Source organism: Hyla sarda, chromosome 3, assembly GCF_029499605.1.
Source record: "Hyla sarda isolate aHylSar1 chromosome 3, aHylSar1.hap1, whole genome shotgun sequence".
Classification (NCBI taxonomy): Eukaryota; Metazoa; Chordata; class Amphibia; order Anura; family Hylidae; genus Hyla; species Hyla sarda.
In genome coordinates, this window is record NC_079191.1 from 23,579,937 (window position 1) to 23,592,550 (window position 12,614).

A 12,614-nucleotide genomic window follows, 5' to 3' on the forward strand; every position below is an offset into this window, starting at 1 on the left:
GGGGTGTGGCCGTGATGCCACAAGCGGGGGCATGGCGTCACGAGCCAACGGCACTGCACCCGATGCTCTAAACGAACGTCGGGTGCAGCAGGGAGATCGTGGGGGGTCCCCAGTGGCAGGACCCCCGCGATCAGACACCTTTGTTTAGGGGATAAGATGTCTAGGGGTTCCCCTTTAATATTCTGATGAATCTTTGACCCGAAGAACATGTCTATAGTGCAGCGGAGCATTCTGTACGGATTGCACCATGTGATGGCGGAGACAAGATTTATGTCGAGTTCCATCCAAGTTTGATGACATCTTCTTCATAAAATAAACACCGCGAGGGCTTTAGGCCGTTTCACACAGCCGCTCTGTGACCAGATGAGAACGTTCCAACAATATTTTATTTTCTTCAAAGATTATGGTTTCCCATCCTGGGAACATATGAAAAGTAAAGAAATGACATTTCAGGCCTTGAAACAGATTTCATTTAGCTAATAGCTTATATGGCCAAATGTCAAGTCTGTCACTCCAGTAAAGGCGGGGCTGGGGTCTTCTTTATTTTAAGTGCACACTTAATTTTGTCTTATTTTGAAGACTTTCAAGCAGACATACGCTAGCACCTAGACCATTAGTCTTCCTCCGCTCCATATAAGAAGACTTACAGGAACGTGATAGTTGGAGGATCCTGTGACAGAGTTTGTACCAGGAGCCAGAAGGTTCAAGTTAGTACAGACAATGGTTTATCCTAAATCTACTGTCCTATACCCCATACATTCATTTGGAGCAAGCATGTTGGAACGTACTATATTTAAAGGGGTTATCCAGGAAAAAAAATTATAATAATTATATATCAACTGGCTCCAGAAAGTTAAACAGATTTGTATATTACTTCTATTAAAAAAAAATCTTAATCCTTTCAGTACTTATGAGCTTCTGAAGTTGAGTTGTTCTTTTCTGTCTAAGTGCTCTCTGATGACACGTGTCTCGGGAACCGCCCAGTTTAGAAGCAAATCCCCATAGCAAACCTCTTCTACTCTGTGCAGTTCCCGAGACAAGCAAAGATGTCAGCAGAGAGCACTGTTGCCAGACAGAAAAGAACAACTCAACTTCAGCAGCTGATAATTAGTGAAAGGATTAAGATTTTTTTTATAGAAGTCATTTACAAATCTGTTTAACTTTCTGGAGCCAGTTGATATATAAAAATAAAAGTTTTTTCCTGGAATACCCCTTTAACATAATTTAAATTGACACCCTAAAGTTTTCTTATAATACCCCCACTATCGCTTCTCATCCCTTTCAGTGTGTCCTCCTTTTGTGCTCTTCAGGGGAGAATACACATAGGCCCTGATTTACTATTGTAAACCCGACATGTTTTGTCAGTTTGTGCTCATAGTGCCAGAAGTTCTGTCTGCGACATAATTTGCAGGAGAATTGAAGAAAAACCTGACTAACTCTCCATTTTACTGAGAAAAAAAATAAAATATGAAAAGGGGGCGTGGTCATCTGGGAAAGTGGGCATGGCCACGAAAAGGGGCGTGACTTCGACAGTTTCACAAAAACCCAACATATTTACTAAAGGTTTCCACAGAAAATGTGGTGGATTTGAGCTGAGGAAAACCCCACAGATCAGAGCATGTGTAAAAAATAAAAATAAAAAAAAAATGTAGGGAAAAGTGCAAAATGTAGGGAAACCTTAGTAAATTCCGTGGAAAAATAAATATTGTAGGGAATTAAAACCCACAAAGAAGACTACACAACACTCTTAGTAAATTTGAGCCTATAATCTTTGCTTTTTAGCTGGCAGCCTCCTTGGCCGCTCCAATCATCATTGGCTCGGTCTCTGCTTGTCAGAGAAATAGTGTTTACACTACTGTGCATATTTGACTTCTCTGACAATCAGTGATTTGCTGCAGCAGTCACATGACATGTCATCACCAGAAAAGGAAGAACACCTCTTCCCTGTACTGTCATCACCAGGACAGGGAAGAGGTGAGTAGTACTCCTTTTGTTATTTTACACCATTATTAGGTGTTTCGGAAAAAATAGGACAACCTCCTTAAGTTAAAGGAGTACTCCGGGTAAGGGAAATTTATGCCTTATTACCCCCTGGTGCCAACAGGCCCCCACTATGTATCTCTAGAGGAAAGGCAGATACACAGCTTTCCGTGTCTCCGACTCTCCTATAGAGATGCATAGGGTGGAGGGTGGAGGTGTCGGCCACCTTTTCGTGAGGTTCGTCATCACATTTCATTAATAAGTAGAACCAGGGCACCGTACGGGACATCGGAGGGTCCAAGCAGTCGATCCCCGTGATCTGACACTTATCTCCTATCCATAGGATAGGGGATACATTTCCATAACCGTAGTATTCCTTTAACCTACCAGACACCTTGATAGGATGAGATGAACACCATAGAGATGGTTGAAAGATTCAGCAGTCAGTTTTACGTTATGTCTCAAAAAAGGTTATTCTAACTGGACAACCCCTTAAAATTCTCCTACTTACTTATTCAATTTACATATTTATATATTTCTATATTACCTATCCATGGCCTAGATATTTTGTCTTAAATTTGATAGGGTTGTTACCATTGGAACCCTCAAAATAATCATTTGTAAAAATAAAAGATGATCCCTTCCACGTGCCCTATAAGAGCACATGAGCTTCACAAATGGATGTCCTTAAAGGGGTACTCCACTGGCTAGTGTTCGGAAATAAATGTTCTGAGCGCTCTTTTCGCCGCCGCCACGCCCCCTCCCATTGACTTGCATTGAGGGGGTGTGGTCAGGATGTCACGAGGGGCATGGCCGACCCCCGCAGTGCGAAAACATCGTTCAGAACATTTACTTCCGAATGCCAGCCAGTGGAGTACCCCTTTAACTCGGGACCCTCCTTGAACACAAAGCCAAGGCCAAAGAGCTACTTTTATGCCTTAAGACTTGTGTCTTTCATGTGGATTTACTGTGGATTTTAGCAATTAACTTTCATAAGGAAAACAAATTCCGCAGCAAAGCCTCTGTGGTGTCCCGATACAGGACATTGTCCTGTCCCTTGTGTTAAGTCCCCTCAGCTAGAGTTCCTCCATCTCCACAGAGCTCTCCTGCAGGGCTTGCCCCTTGGTCGCCTCATATTATTGTATTTACATGTCTATTATTTAATGTATAGCTATAATAAATGTATAGGACCTTCCCAGGTCATGTGATGTACCCAGAGTTCACTGGGTTCAGGACCTACAGGTTTGCTGGCGTGTGAAATGCAGTACTGGGACACCACAATATCATTGCAAAATCCCAGACACCACAACTCTGTGTATCCACCACATGTAAACATACCCTAGTACCACCTGCAGGGAAAGTGTATGGCCAGATACTGATCCCCTGAAGTATGGGCACATGGGTGAAACCCACGTCTTTCTTTGGCACTGCAGTGCGACTTCATCATGGGGGGGGGGGGGGGCAGCCCTGATCACCCCATTCACTATATGTTTTTTGCTTATAGAAGTCTGCACAGTTTCTGAACATACCCTTATACTGATCATGTGGATTTCTGAACATACTCTTATACTGATCATGTGGGTTTCTGAACAAACCCTTATACTGATCATGTGGGTTTCTGAAAAAACCCTTATACTGGTCATGTGGATTTCTGAACATACCCTTATACTGATCATGTGGGTTTCTGAACAAACCCTTATACTGATCATGTGGGTTTCTGAACAAACCCTTATACTGATCATGTGGGTTTCTGAACATACCCTTATACTGATCATGTGGGTTTCTGAACATATCCTTATACTGATCATGTGGGTTTCTGAACATACCCTTATACTGATCATGTGGGTTTCTGAACATACCCTTATACTGATCATGTGGGTTTCTGAGCATACCCTTATACTGATCATGTGGGTTTCTGAACATATCCTTATACTGATCATGTGGGTTTCTGAGCATACCCTTATACTGATCATGTGGGTTTCTGAACATATCCTTATACTGATCATGTGGGTTTCTGAACATACCCTTATACTGATCATGTGGGTTTCTCAACATATCCTTATACTGATCGTGTGGGTTTCTGAACATACCCTTATACTGATCATGTGGGTTTCTGAACATACCCTTATACTGATCATGTGGGTTTCTGAACATACCCTTATACTGATCATGTGAGTTTCTGAACATACCCTTATACTGATCATGTGGGTTTCTGAACATACCCTTATACTGATCATGTGGGTTTCTGAACATACCCTTATACTGATCATGTGAGTTTCTGAACATACCCTTATACTGATCATGTGGGTTTCTGAACATATCCTTATACTGATCATGTGGGTTTCTGAGCATACCCTTATACTGATCATGTGGGTTTCTGAACATATCCTTATACTGATCATGTGGGTTTCTGAACATACCCTTATACTGATCATGTGGGTTTCTCAACATATCCTTATACTGATCATGTGGGTTTCTGAACATATCCTTATACTGATCATGTGGGTTTCTGAACATATCCTTATACTGATCATGTGGGTTTCTGAACATACCCTTATACTGATCATGTGGGTTTCTGAACATACCCTTATACTGATCATGTGGGTTTCTGAGCATACCCTTATACTGATCATGTGGGTTTCTGAACATACCCTTATACTGATCATGTGGGTTTCTGAACATACCCTTATACTGATCATGTGAGTTTCTGAACATACCCTTATACTGATCATGTGGGTTTCTGAACATATCCTTATACTGATCATGTGGGTTTCTGAGCATACCCTTATACTGATCATGTGGGTTTCTGAACATATCCTTATACTGATCATGTGGGTTTCTGAACATACCCTTATACTGATCATGTGGGTTTCTCAACATATCCTTATACTGATCATGTGGGTTTCTGAACATACCCTTATACTGATCATGTGGGTTTCTGAACATATCCTTATACTGATCATGTGGGTTTCTGAACATACCCTTATACTGATCATGTGGGTTTCTGAACATACCCTTATACTGATCATGTGGGTTTCTGAGCATACCCTTATACTGATCATGTGGGTTTCTGAACATATCCTTATACTGATCATGTGGGTTTCTGAGCATACCCTTATACTGATCATGTGGGTTTCTGAACATATCCTTATACTGATCATGTGGGTTTCTGAACATACCCTTATACTGATCATGTGGGTTTCTGAACATATCCTTATACTGATCATGTGGGTTTCTGAACATACCCTTATACTGATCATGTGGGTTTCTCAACATATCCTTATACTGATCGTGTGGGTTTCTGAACATACCCTTATACTGATCATGTGGGTTTCTGAACATACCCTTATACTGATCATGTGGGTTTCTGAACATACCCTTATACTGATCATGTGAGTTTCTGAACATACCCTTATACTGATCATGTGGGTTTCTGAACATACCCTTATACTGATCATGTGGGTTTCTGAACATACCCTTATACTGATCATGTGAGTTTCTGAACATACCCTTATACTGATCATGTGGGTTTCTGAACATATCCTTATACTGATCATGTGGGTTTCTGAGCATACCCTTATACTGATCATGTGGGTTTCTGAACATATCCTTATACTGATCATGTGGGTTTCTGAACATACCCTTATACTGATCATGTGGGTTTCTCAACATATCCTTATACTGATCATGTGGGTTTCTGAACATACCCTTATACTGATCATGTAGGTTTCTGAACATACCCTTATACTGATCATGTGGGTTTCTGAACATACCCTTATACTGATCATGTGGGTTTCTGAACATACCCTTATACTGATCATGTGGGTTTCTGAACATACCCTTATACTGATCATGTGGGTTTCTGAACATACCCTTATACTGATCATGTGGGTTTCTGAAGCTCTGCCAGCTCCCGTTTCACATGTCATGACACATTCCCTTCTAAGTCGAACTAGACATGTCCATTTAAACATAACATGCCAGAAATAATCTAATCTTAATATTAAAATCCTAGTTTTTTTGGTTAAACTGTTGTGACTCAAAGAGACATGACCCTGCATATTCCTATTTCTATCATGATAGATTCTCACCAGAATAACAGCAGGGGTCCACCAGAGAACATCGGGACACATGGTTCTTATTATGACTTCTGTACATAATTGTGGTTGTATATATTTTGGAGATTTTTCTTTTTTTTCCACAGAATACCCACAGATAGTTCCTTTCTTCCAGAGAAAGTGAATGTCTTCTGTCAGCCTCGACCTGTGTCCCCAGCAGTATTCTGTCATTCTCATCCATTTCTTGGTATTACTGTGCAATGTTAAAGGGATATTCCAGGAAAAAACTTTATATATATATATATATATATATATATATATATATCAACTGGCTCCAGAATGTTAAACAGATTTGTAAATTACTTCTATTAAAAAATCTTAATCCTTTCAGTACTTATGAGCTTCTGAAGTTAAGGTTGTTCTTTTCTGTCTAAGTGCTCTCTGATGACACCTGTCTCGGGAAACGCCCAGTTTAGATGCAAATCCCCATAGCAAACCTCTTCTAAACTGGGCGTTTCCCGAGACAGGTGTCATCAGAGAACACTTAGAATTTGCATGAGAATTGAAGAAAAACCTGACTAACTCTCCATTTTACTGAGAAAAAAAATAAAATATGAAAAGGGGGTGTGGTCATCTGGGAAAGTGGGCATGGCCACGAAAAGGGGCGTGGCTTTGACAGTTTCACAAAAACCCAATATATTTACTAAAGGTTTCCACAGAAAATGTGGTGGATTTGAGCTGAGGAAAACCCTACAGATCAGAGCATGTGTAAAAAAAAAAAAAAAAAAATTTAGGGAAAAGTGCAAAATGTAGGGAAACCTTAGTAAATTCCGTGGAAAAATAAATATTGTAGGGAATTAAAACCCACAAAGAAGACTACACAACACTCTTAGTAAATTTGAGCCTATAATCTTTGCTTTTTAGCTGGCAGCCTCCTTGGCCGCTCCAATCATCATTGGCTCGGTCTCTGCTTGTCAGAGAAATAGTGTTTACACTACTGTGCATATTTGACTTCTCTGACAATCAGTGATTTGCTGCAGCAGTCACATGACATGTCATCACCAGAAAAGGAAGAACACCTCTTCCCTGTACTGTCATCACCAGGACAGGGAAGAGGTGAGTAGTACTCCTTTTGTTATTTTACACCATTATTAGGTGTTTCGGAAAAAATAGGACAACCTCCTTAAGTTAAAGGAGTACTCCGGGTAAGGGAAATTTATGCCTTATTACCCCCTGGTGCCAACAGGCCCCCACTATGTATCTCTAGAGGAAAGGCAGATACACAGCTTTCCGTGTCTCCGACTCTCCTATAGAGATGCATAGGGTGGAGGGTGGAGGTGTCGGCCACCTTTTCGTGAGGTTCGTCATCACATTTCATTAATAAGTAGAACCAGGGCACCGTACGGGACATCGGAGGGTCCAAGCAGTCGATCCCCGTGATCTGACACTTATCTCCTATCCATAGGATAGGGGATACATTTCCATAACCCGTAGTATTCCTTTAACCTACCAGACACCTTGATAGGATGAGATGAACACCATAGAGATGGTTGAAAGATTCAGCAGTCAGTTTTAAGTTATGTCTCAAAAAAGGTTATTCTAACTGGACAACCCCTTAAAATTCTCCTACTTACTTATTCAATTTACATATTTATATATTTCTATATTACCTATCCATGGCCTAGATATTTTGTCTTAAATTTGATAGGGTTGTTACCATTGGAACCCTCAAAATAATCATTTGTAAAAATAAAAGATGATCCCTTCCACGTGCCCTATAAGAGCACATGAGCTTCACAAATGGATGTCCTTAAAGGGGTACTCCACTGGCTAGTGTTCGGAAATAAATGTTCTGAGCGCTCTTTTCGCCGCCGCCGCCACGCCCCCTCCCATTGACTTGCATTGAGGGGGTGTGGTCAGGATGTCACGAGGGGCATGGCCGACCCCCGCAGTGCGAAAACATCGTTCAGAACATTTACTTCCGAATGCCAGCCAGTGGAGTACCCCTTTAACTCGGGACCCTCCTTGAACACAAAGCCAAGGCCAAAGAGCTACTCTTATGCCTTAAGACTTCTGTCTTTCATGTGGATTTACTGTGGATTTTAGCAATTAACTTTCATAAGGAAAACAAATTCCGCAGCAAATCCTCTGTGGTGTCCCGATACAGGACATTGTCCTGTCCCTTGTGTTAAGTCCCCTCAGCTAGAGTTCCTCCATCTCCACAGGGCTCTCCTGCAGGGCTTGCCCCTTGGTCGCCTCATATTATTGTATTTACATGTCTATTATTTAATGTATAGCTATAATAAATGTATAGGACCTTCCCAGGTCATGTGATGTACCCAGAGTTCACTGGGTTCAGGACCTACAGGTTTGCTGGCGTGTGAAATGCAGTACTGGGACACCACAATATCATTGCAAAATCCCAGACACCACAACTCTGTGTATCCACCACATGTAAACATACCCTAGTACCACCTGCAGGGAAAGTGTATGGCCAGATACTGATCCCCTGAAGTATGGGCACATGGGTGAAACCCACGTCTTTCTTTGGCACTGCAGTGCGACTTCATCATGGGGGGGGGGGGGGGGGGGGGGGCAGCCCTGATCACCCCATTCACTATATGTTTTTTGCTTATAGAAGTCTGCACAGTTTCTGAACATACCCTTATACTGATCATGTGGGTTTCTGAACAAACCCTTATACTGATCATGTGGATTTCTGAACATACCCTTATACTGATCATGTGGGTTTCTGAACATACCCTTATACTGATCATGTGGGTTTCTGAACAAACCCTTATACTGATCATGTGGATTTCTGAACATACCCTTATACTGATCATGTGGGTTTCTGAACAAACCCTTATACTGATCATGTGGGTTTCTGAACAAACCCTTATACTGATCATGTGGATTTCTGAACATACCCTTATACTGATCATGTGGGTTTCTGAACATACCCTTATACTGATCATGTGGGTTTCTGAACAAACCCTTATACTGATCATGTGGGTTTCTGAACAAACCCTTATACTGATCATGTGGGTTTCTGAACATACCCTTATACTGATCATGTGGGTTTCTGAACATACCCTTATACTGATCATGTGGGTTTCTGAACATATCCTTATACTGATCATGTGGGTTTCTGAACATACCCTTATACTGATCATGTGGGTTTCTGAACATACCCTTATACTGATCATGTGGGTTTCTGAGCATACCCTTATACTGATCATGTGGGTTTCTGAACATATCCTTATACTGATCATGTGGGTTTCTGAGCATACCCTTATACTGATCATGTGGGTTTCTGAACATATCCTTATACTGATCATGTGGGTTTCTGAACATACCCTTATACTGATCATGTGGGTTTCTCAACATATCCTTATACTGATCATGTGGGTTTCTGAACATACCCTTATACTGATCATGTGGGTTTCTGAACATACCCTTATACTGATCATGTGGGTTTCTGAACATACCCTTATTCTGATCATGTGAGTTTCTGAACATACCCTTATACTGATCATGTGGGTTTCTGAACATATCCTTATACTGATCATGTGGGTTTCTGAGCATACCCTTATACTGATCATGTGGGTTTCTGAACATATCCTTATACTGATCATGTGGGTTTCTGAACATACCCTTATACTGATCATGTGGGTTTCTGAACATACCCTTATACTGATCATGTAGGTTTCTGAACATACCCTTATACTGATCATGTAGGTTTCTGAACATACCCTTATACTGATCATGTGGGTTTCTGAACATACCCTTATACTGATCATGTGGGTTTCTGAACATACCCTTATACTGATCATGTGAGTTTCTGAACATACCCTTATACTGATCATGTGGGTTTCTGAACATACCCTTATACTGATCATGTGGGTTTCTGAACAAACCCTTATACTGATCATGTGGGTTTCTGAACAAACCCTTATACTGATCATGTGGATTTCTGAACATACCCTTATACTGATCATGTGGGTTTCTGAACATACCCTTATACTGATCATGTGGGTTTCTGAACAAACCCTTATACTGATCATGTGGGTTTCTGAACAAACCCTTATACTGATCATGTGGATTTCTGAACATACCCTTATACTGATCATGTGGGTTTCTGAACATACCCTTATACTGATCATGTGGGTTTCTGAACATATCCTTATACTGATCATGTGGGTTTCTGAACATACCCTTATACTGATCATGTGGGTTTCTGAACAAACCCTTATACTGATCATGTGGATTTCTGAACATACCCTTATACTGATCATGTGGGTTTCTGAACAAACCCTTATACTGATCATGTGGGTTTCTGAACAAACCCTTATACTGATCATGTGGATTTCTGAACATACCCTTATACTGATCATGTGGGTTTCTGAACATACCCTTATACTGATCATGTGGGTTTCTGAACAAACCCTTATACTGATCATGTGGGTTTCTGAACAAACCCTTATACTGATCATGTGGGTTTCTGAACATACCCTTATACTGATCATGTGGGTTTCTGAACATACCCTTATACTGATCATGTGGGTTTCTGAACATATCCTTATACTGATCATGTGGGTTTCTGAACATACCCTTATACTGATCATGTGGGTTTCTGAACATACCCTTATACTGATCATGTGGGTTTCTGAGCATACCCTTATACTGATCATGTGGGTTTCTGAACATATCCTTATACTGATCATGTGGGTTTCTGAGCATACCCTTATACTGATCATGTGGGTTTCTGAACATATCCTTATACTGATCATGTGGGTTTCTGAACATACCCTTATACTGATCATGTGGGTTTCTCAACATATCCTTATACTGATCATGTGGGTTTCTGAACATACCCTTATACTGATCATGTGGGTTTCTGAACATACCCTTATACTGATCATGTGGGTTTCTGAATATACCCTTATACTGATCATGTGAGTTTCTGAACATACCCTTATACTGATCATGTGGGTTTCTGAACATATCCTTATACTGATCATGTGGGTTTCTGAGCATACCCTTATACTGATCATGTGGGTTTCTGAACATACCCTTATACTGATCATGTGGGTTTCTGAACATACCCTTATACTGATCATGTGGGTTTCTGAACATACCCTTATACTGATCATGTAGGTTTCTGAACATACCCTTATACTGATCATGTGGGTTTCTGAACATACCCTTATACTGATCATGTGGGTTTCTGAACATACCCTTATACTGATCATGTGGGTTTCTGAACATACCCTTATACTGATCATGTGAGTTTCTGAACATACCCTTATACTGATCATGTGAGTTTCTGAACATACCCTTATACTGATCATGTGAGTTTCTGAACATACCCTTATACTGATCATGTGGGTTTCTGAACATACCCTTATACTGATCATGTGGGTTTCTGAAGCTCTGCCAGCTCCCGTTTCACATGTCATGACACATTCCCTTTTAAGTCGAACTAGACATGTCCATTTAAACATAACATGCCAGAAATAATCTAATCTTAATATTAAAATCCTAGATTTTTTGGTTAAACTGTTGTGACTCAAAGAGACATGACCCTGCATATTCCTATTTCTATCATGATAGATTCTCACCAGAATAACAGCAGGGGTCCACCAGAGAACATCGGGACACATGGTTCTTATTATGACTTCTGTACATAATTGTGGTTGTATATATTTTGGAGATTTTTCTTTTTTTTTCACAGGATACCCACAGATAGTTCCTTTCTTCCAGAGAAAGTGAATGTCTTCTGTCAGCCTCGACCTGTGTCCCCAGCACTATTCTGTCATTCTCATCCCTTTCTTGGTATTACTGTGCAATGTTAAAGGGGTATTCCAGGAAAAATTTTTTTTTTTATATATCAACTGGCTCCAGAAAGTTAAGCAGATTTGTAAATTACTTCTATTAAAAAAATCTTAATCCTTTCAGTACTTATGAGCTTCTGAAGTTAAGGTTGTTCTTTTCTGTCTAAGTGCTCTCTGATGACACCTGTCTCGGGAAACGCCCAGTTTAGATGCAAATCCCCATAGCAAACCTCTTCTAAACTGGGCGTTTCCCGAGACAGGTGTCATCAGAGAGCACTTAGACAGAAAAGAACAACCTTAACTTCAGAAGCTCATAAGTACTGAAAGGATTAAAAAATGTTAATAGAAGTAATTTACAAATCTGTTTAACTTTCTGGAGCCAGTTGATAAATAAAAAAAAGTTTTTTTTCCTGGATAACCCCTTTAAGATCGTTCTAGGACAATAGTGCAAATAAACAATATTAACTAAGGAGTCCGAAAGAGTTTATTTTCCCTTACTTTGACATTTGCATTCTCTTTACTTTGTATGAATAGTTTCCTGCCTTCTGATCCTGCGACAGCTGACTGACCACCATGGTTAAAATTATATCTTAGGATGTTATGGACCTTCATGGGTACAATTGATTTGGGGCCATTCAGAATACAGTGGTCCCTCAACATACGATGGGAATCCGTTCCAAATGGACCATCGTTTGTTGAAACCATCACATGTTGAGGGATCCGTGCAATGTAAAGCATTATA